We start from the raw sequence: 7,258 nt of genomic DNA, 5'->3' as shown, positions 1-7,258 counted from the left end.
TGACATCTCTGCCCATGTCAGCTCAAGGCAAAACATGTGGAAACTGTTTTGTTCTTCACCTATGACATGCCCCGAAATAGGGATATGAGGTTCAAAGTTGTTAAAATGTCGGTTTGATTACATTTGTCCTCTGACTCTGAGTTAAATGAACACTTTCAGAGCATGTTAATACAGCTCTCACCAGAATTGTGGTCTTTATTGTGTGTCCCCTGACACACTGTCCATTCATTCATTGTCATGTCGTTGCATCTTAAGTACAGTAGAGGTCACTGTACACCCAAGATAACAATGTTGGGTTTGCCTCACTGCTGGTTGATTGACAACTGGACAGGACAAGATTCTCCATCTGCCAACCAGTCCAGGCTCCGATGAATATTACTGTTGACGTAGTTGTTTATCTCACAGGAAACATGACAGTGAGGAACTGTACTGAATATCTCACTTTGAAAGCATCCACAGGTCAGTAGTATAACTATAAATATTTACTACAAGGTTTACATATATCCATTATCCACACTTTTATTCTACCTCATAAAAGTGTTATGCCAAAGATCAGGAACTGTTCAGATATGTTTCACTTATTTCATCCACGTTTTTGTACAAGAACTGTAGCTCTGTGTGTGTGTGTGTGTGTGTGTGTGTGTGTGTGTGTGTGTGTGTGTGTGTGTGTGTGTGTGTGTGTGTGTGTGTGTGTGTGTGTGTGTGTGTGTGTGTGTGTGTGTGAGAGAGACTGTGTTTATGATTGTATCCTCCATCCTGTTAGGGATCCCCATCAAGGTGAATCTGATGAACATCCTTAACAGGGTGGAAGGGTTGTCTTTCTGTTTCAACCTGTTTTGAACATGCCATTTAAAAAAAGCAGATCAAGCTCACAACGCAAATGTTGTTCAGTCTCAAACAATTTAGTGATGGAGGATTTCCATCAAAGAGGGAAATTCAAATCTAATGACCTTCTGAAAACACTAGATAGATAAATCCATCCTATAACAACTAGGAGCAGTGAGCAGCCATTGGGTTTTATATGGTGCTCGGAGAGCAATTAGCGGCAAAGAGTCTTGCTCAATGACACACATTGATACATTGCTGGCCTGGCCTGGCCTGGCCTGGAATCGTACCTGGGACAACCAGGGTCATTGGTACCGGCAGCTATGGCCAATTGGCCATCCCCACACTTGAACACCCATGCTTGAACTCTTGATCCATGACTACACATAAGTAATCCAAGATCATTTGAGCTGCTCACCCAGAAAAATGCAAAGCCCTTAGCATTCGAGAGAAAACATTACATGACTCAACAGTAGATGGTTGTTGTTCAAAGTACTTTCACTTTTGGTTGCATGTTTTTCCACAACAGTTTAACATGTAACTGAACTTATATCACTGTGTGAATCCCTTTTCCCCTGGCAATAAACCTATACAGTGGTTACCTTTTATGAAGGTGACCAAATGTTCCGGTTTGGCCCGTGATTGTCCCAGTTTCAAGCTGGGTGTGTCGAGTCGCTACAAATAGACTACCTCTAAAAGTCTAAAATGTCCCTGTGTTCAACATTCACCAACACATTCTCTCAGTTTTCACCACAATTCAAATAAATAACACTTGTTTGAGTGCTTATAGATGTTTATCATGTGCTGTTCTTTTGAAAGGGGCAGTCTGTGTTAAGTGATGAATAAACGTCCCCTATACTGAATGAAAATTCGCTGTCCCTCAGCCTGGAATTCAAAATGTATTGAGTAAAAGTATTAGTGTTGGCATTAGAAAGTGCCTAAAGTAACTTTTTTAAATAGCAGATCTACAAGCTCACAACGTGTCGCATGGTGGCACGCTGTGAGCTTGTTGATGGATATAAATTATGATACATAATTTTATGGTTTGTGTATGAGGGTCATATGACCTTATAAGGATATATTATGAACTGAACTTACAGTATAGGAGACCACATTTTGGTCGGATACTGTAAGCTCAGGCTAATAGATTACAGGTCATAGTAACTTTGGTTACCATGACTTTAATCATGTTTTGGTTATACTGTATGTCACTAGTGGAAAATTACCAACACTACGTGTCACTGTCTTCCTTGTTATGATCTGGGAACAAATGAATGAGTCCCACGAAGATCTTACTGTCATAACTGTACTCTTTATATACTGAATGTTAACGTCCATCTTAGAAGAGAGAGAGAATTATCAAAGCTACCACTAGGATGGTACGCTCACTGTTTGTCTCCTTGTCTGACTCTCTTCAAATACAGCAATTTATGGACTGTCCTTTGGCTCGTCTCTGTTTTATTTTGGTTATGGAATTCATCCATAATCCATACTTATTTAACTTTATTAATAATTTACATTTCACTTGTAAATCCATTTTACGTGTCACCAAAAAGCAACAGGTACTCTGCCTTCACCCGATGACAACTCCAAAAGAACTACATGGCCAAATACCATATCTGCTTCCTCCTCAAGCGGAACCGCCCACTGCCCGCAAGAAAAAAAAGAAATCTTTTGAAAAAATCTGTACAGCCTGTTTTGAGAACCCGTGGGATGCTTTTAACCTCCGCCTTCCCAAAACCCGAGAAAGACACAATGGTCAGAAATGGGACTTTGTGAGGATAGAAGGTGCTAGTGGGACCCCCAAAAAAGGTTTTAAAATAGGAAAAGTGAAATTTCATGGTGTATCACCTTTAATGATCTACTCACTCATCATGTACATGCAGTATCTGTTTCATCTGTCAGGTTAATTCCTCCATCGTTCCTTTAGCACGCACACCTTACATCACATCTACTCATGGAATCACAACAATGTTTAAATACTTTATTTTTCCGTAAACCACAACTGTTAAAGATACCTTGCCAGTAAACTAGAACTGGTAGAACTTGATCCCCTCCTGTATCAAGTAACACTGTCCTCAGCCAGTATGTTTAATGACATTGCAACAGGAATTCTGACTGTCAGGTTTAGCACGCCTTTCTCATCAACATACAGTAGGACACTTGTTCACCTTAGTTCACCTGAGGGATATTTCATTCGTTCTGATGAGGAAGAGATTGTGTAGTTCATACCAACCGTACCGTACGGACGTCACACTTTTCCCCTACTCATATCTCCGCCACTGTTGCCCCTATCCATGCCAAACTTTGCACACACGCTCCTTGGCTGCCAAACCACCCCTCATGCTGCTCCGACAGATTTTGCCATAAAATCAAGCAAATCGGTACCACAGTATCTCTAAAGTCATGTCATCAACATGGATTTGTCCCATTTCCCATATTCCCTCCTGATTGCCTACCATTGCCTTCTCAAGTTTGTGAATACGCTTTGACGGTCGCTTATCTCCCGATTAGGGAGTCTTACTGGTGTAATATTTGTAATTATTGTGATAAATACAAAACAAAAACAAACAATAATAATAAGGGTAATAATAATAATCAAAGTCGTGTACACTGTAGGGAGCTACAATGGAAAAAACTATGGCTCGTGGACCAACCGGTGACTTTGTACACGACTTCGTACATTTCCCATAGATTCTATGGGACTTGACCACTTGCTCCTGCCCTTCGTGTACACGGTCTGTGCCGTCTATAGTTTCTTAATGGGGGGCAGCAGAGAGCCATATGTACACAGGCCCTAGGTGGTGTCCACGACCAGTAGTTTTACATGAACCCTCAGAGGGACACTGTGGGCTTATTAAGTGGTCCGTGGTGGTTCTCAAAGTGAGGTCGGGGGACCCTCAGAGGGACACTGTGGGCTTATCCATACCTTGGCTACAGGGGGGAAATAATTAAATGTACTTTTCATCGTGCCTGTTGCTAAGGTATGGCAACATGATTGGTGTCTTGCAAGACACCAGTCATGTTGCCATACCTTAGCCTTTCCTGAACTGACGCCGCTGTGAACATGTGTACACAGCCAGCATATTACTCAATGCCAAACTTTGCACACACACTCCTTGCCTGCCAATCCACAACCTCCACCCCTCCAGGGACCCCCAGGGCTTATCTCCCGATTAGGACACTTTCCAGCATAGTGACATGCAGAACAAACTGTCCATATAGTATGGTTTACATAAAAGTCAGTTGTCTTTCACACACACACACACACACACACACACACACACACACACACACACACACACACACACACACACACACACATATATATATATATATATATATATATATATATATATATATATATATATATATATATATATATATTTCATTTATTTATTTCATAAATATTTTTCATCACAATTGGGTTTGTGGGGAGCCATCCCTGCTTCAAGCTGTCACAGCATGGCACCAACACTTCAAACTAGTTAAAAAACCCAATACAGCAGATCTACAAGCACCTCACAGATCTACAAGCACCTCGCACATGCCAGGGACAGAGTAGGTTGGCCTGCATAAGCCTTGCTGTCAACACACTATACTACACCACTCAGGCCACCAAGCCAGGTGTGGTCAATTAGTGCCTTCTTTTGATCAGTGGCTTCTGCTTGATGAGTGGCACCAGTCTGTCTTTGTTCCCTGGTCAGTCAAGTTCACTGGGAGAGAATGTTTCAGATCAGTGCAAGTGTATTTGTTTTCCATTTGGACTTACTGTGTTTTGTTGGTACAGTATGCGTGCGACTAACTAATATTTCTGATAATTCCAATTTGTTTGTTGTTTAATTAGCCGGATTGTGAATGCCTGCATTTTTCTTTCATCTTTAGAACCACACGTGTGTAACAAAACAGAGTGGTGATCATTTGGTGTGGGTGAAGAGAAGAAAAACATTTCATTAAAGGAGTAGTTCACCCCCAAAGTGACTTTTTTTCTATTGAACTCAAGTCTCCATGGCGTGAGTAATACATTGAAAAAATAAGTCATTTTGGGGGTGAACTACTCCTTGAATGTCAGTTTTGTGGTGTTTTGACTGGACACCCTGAGGATATTGCCAGATAGATTGACAGACAGACAGACAGACAGACAGACAGACAGACAGACAGACAGACAGAGAATTGTAGGCCTTGCATTTATTTGACTTGGTTCCAACAGATGGCGAAAATAGCTAATCTTCAAGCTCACAATGCCTCACTGTTTGGACAAAGAGGTGAGGCGTTACATTTTGTAAAACACGGCCTTGTGAAAATAGCAGATCTACATGCTCACAACACCTCACAACGCAGGGCGGCGTGAGCATGTAGATCTGATATTTTCACAATTTCTGCCCCTAATATTTAATTTATCATTTTAAAAGTATTAAAAAGTCCTTAAATTGTCTCTTTAGAAATGTGCAGATAGCCTCTGTATACTGTTGAGTGGAAAAACAATGTTTCACATTAAGCTAAACATTTGGGACCACCCAAGATCATTTGGAGACCCCTCTAGGGGTCCCATAGTTGAACCACTGACTTATAAGGGGAGTATGGAGACCCCTCTAGGGGTCCCATAGTTGAACCACTGACTTATAAGGGGAGTATATGAGGCTGGATCCGTCTGGAACACTGCACTAGGCTCTCGCCAGCTCTGTAGCTCTCCACACTTGAACAGTTGTGTCCTTAAATTCAATTATAATAATTAACCCCTGTATATACGGGCAATAGTTTTACATGACTTTGTGTACACAGCCAATAGTTTTACATGAACATGTTCAGGCTTTAGTACTGTACTGTCTCGTGTAGCCCAACAGAGCCCATCACAGCACAACACGGCCCACCAGAGCCCAATACAGCCTACCAGAGCCCAATAGACTCCAGCAAACCTAAGTCCAGCCCAGTCCTGCCCAATAGGAGTATAGACCAGGGAAGGGGGGTAGTTAGATGACTGCACCAGACTCCACCAGGCTGCTCCATGCTCCAGCCAGCTCTGTAGATCCTGTGTACACGGCACTCCTAACTCGAAAGGTCAAGGAAAATGGTCGTTTTAGGCGTCAAAACAGGCCCTTTGTCCTTAAAATGAATAAAAAAATCAAAAAAATATGTTTTGTTTCAGGCAGGACACACGTTTCATATTTGAAGCATGCCCGATCTGATGGAATGGGTTTCGTGTCTCTCCGACACTTTGAACCCTTTACGATTGCGAAAAAGACACCGAAACCCGGATTTTTGTCCTTAAAATCAATAAAAAAATCTAAAAAAATCTGTTTGTTTTACGCAGGAAACACTTTTCATATTTGAAGGATGCCTGATCCGATGGAATGGGTTTCGTGTCTCTCCGACACTTTGAACCCTTTATGATTGCGAAAAAGACACGAAATTTGCACGCCACCAACACGATTACACATTCTTTCGGATAAAAGACACTTATTCTGACTTACTTTTTGACGCTGAATCCAACAAACCCGGTCTCGTGTCTCTACGACACTCCTAACTCGAAAGGTCAAGGAAAAAGCCACTGTGTACACAGGCAATAGTTTTACATGACTTTGTGTACACGGCCAATAGTTTTACATGAACATGTCTAGGCTTTAGTACTGTACTGCCTCGTATAGCCCAACAGAGCCCAGCACAGAACAGCACAGCCCACCAGAGCCCAATACAGCCCCCCAGAGCCCAACAGAGTCCAGCAAACCTAAGTCCAGCCCAGTCCTGCCGAGTAGGAGTATAGACCGGGGAAAGGGGGTAGTTAGATGACTCCACCAGGCCATTACTGTCCAGATCTGGCTTGAATAGGCCAGACCAGGGTAGACAGGACTGCACCAGACTCCACCAGGCTGCTCCAGCCAGCTCTGTAGATCCTTGCACATGCGATTAACCACTGTGTACACGGGCAATAGTTTTAAGTTTTACATGAACCCTCAGAGGGACACTGTGGGCTTATCAAGTGGTCCATGGCCGGTTCTCAAAGTGAGGTCGGGGGGCCCACAGTGTCCCTCTGAGGGGACACGGCACAGACCGTGTACACGAAGGGCAGGAGCAAGTGTTCAAGTCCCATAGAATCTATGGGAAATGTACACAGGCGTGTACAAAGTCACCAGTAGTTTTACATGAACCCTCAGAGGGACACTGTGGGCTTATCAAGTGGTCCATGGTCGGTTCTCAAAGTGAGGTCGGGGGACCCTCAGAGGGACACTGTGGGCTTATCAAGTGGTCCATGGTCAGTTCTCAAAGTGAGGTCGGGGGACCCTCAGAGGGACACTGTGGGCTTATCAAGTGGTCCATGGTCGGTTCTCAAAGTGAGGTCGAGGGACCCTCAGAGGGACACCGTGGGCTTATCAAGTGGTCCATGGTCGGTTCTCAAAGTGAGGTCGAGGGACCCTCAGAGGGACACTGGGCTTAT

Source organism: Nannobrachium achirus, assembly GCF_963921795.1.
Source record: "Nannobrachium achirus genome assembly, chromosome: 10".
Taxonomy (NCBI): Eukaryota; Metazoa; Chordata; class Actinopteri; order Myctophiformes; family Myctophidae; genus Nannobrachium; species Nannobrachium achirus.
Note: the sequence above shows the minus strand (reverse complement) of the source record.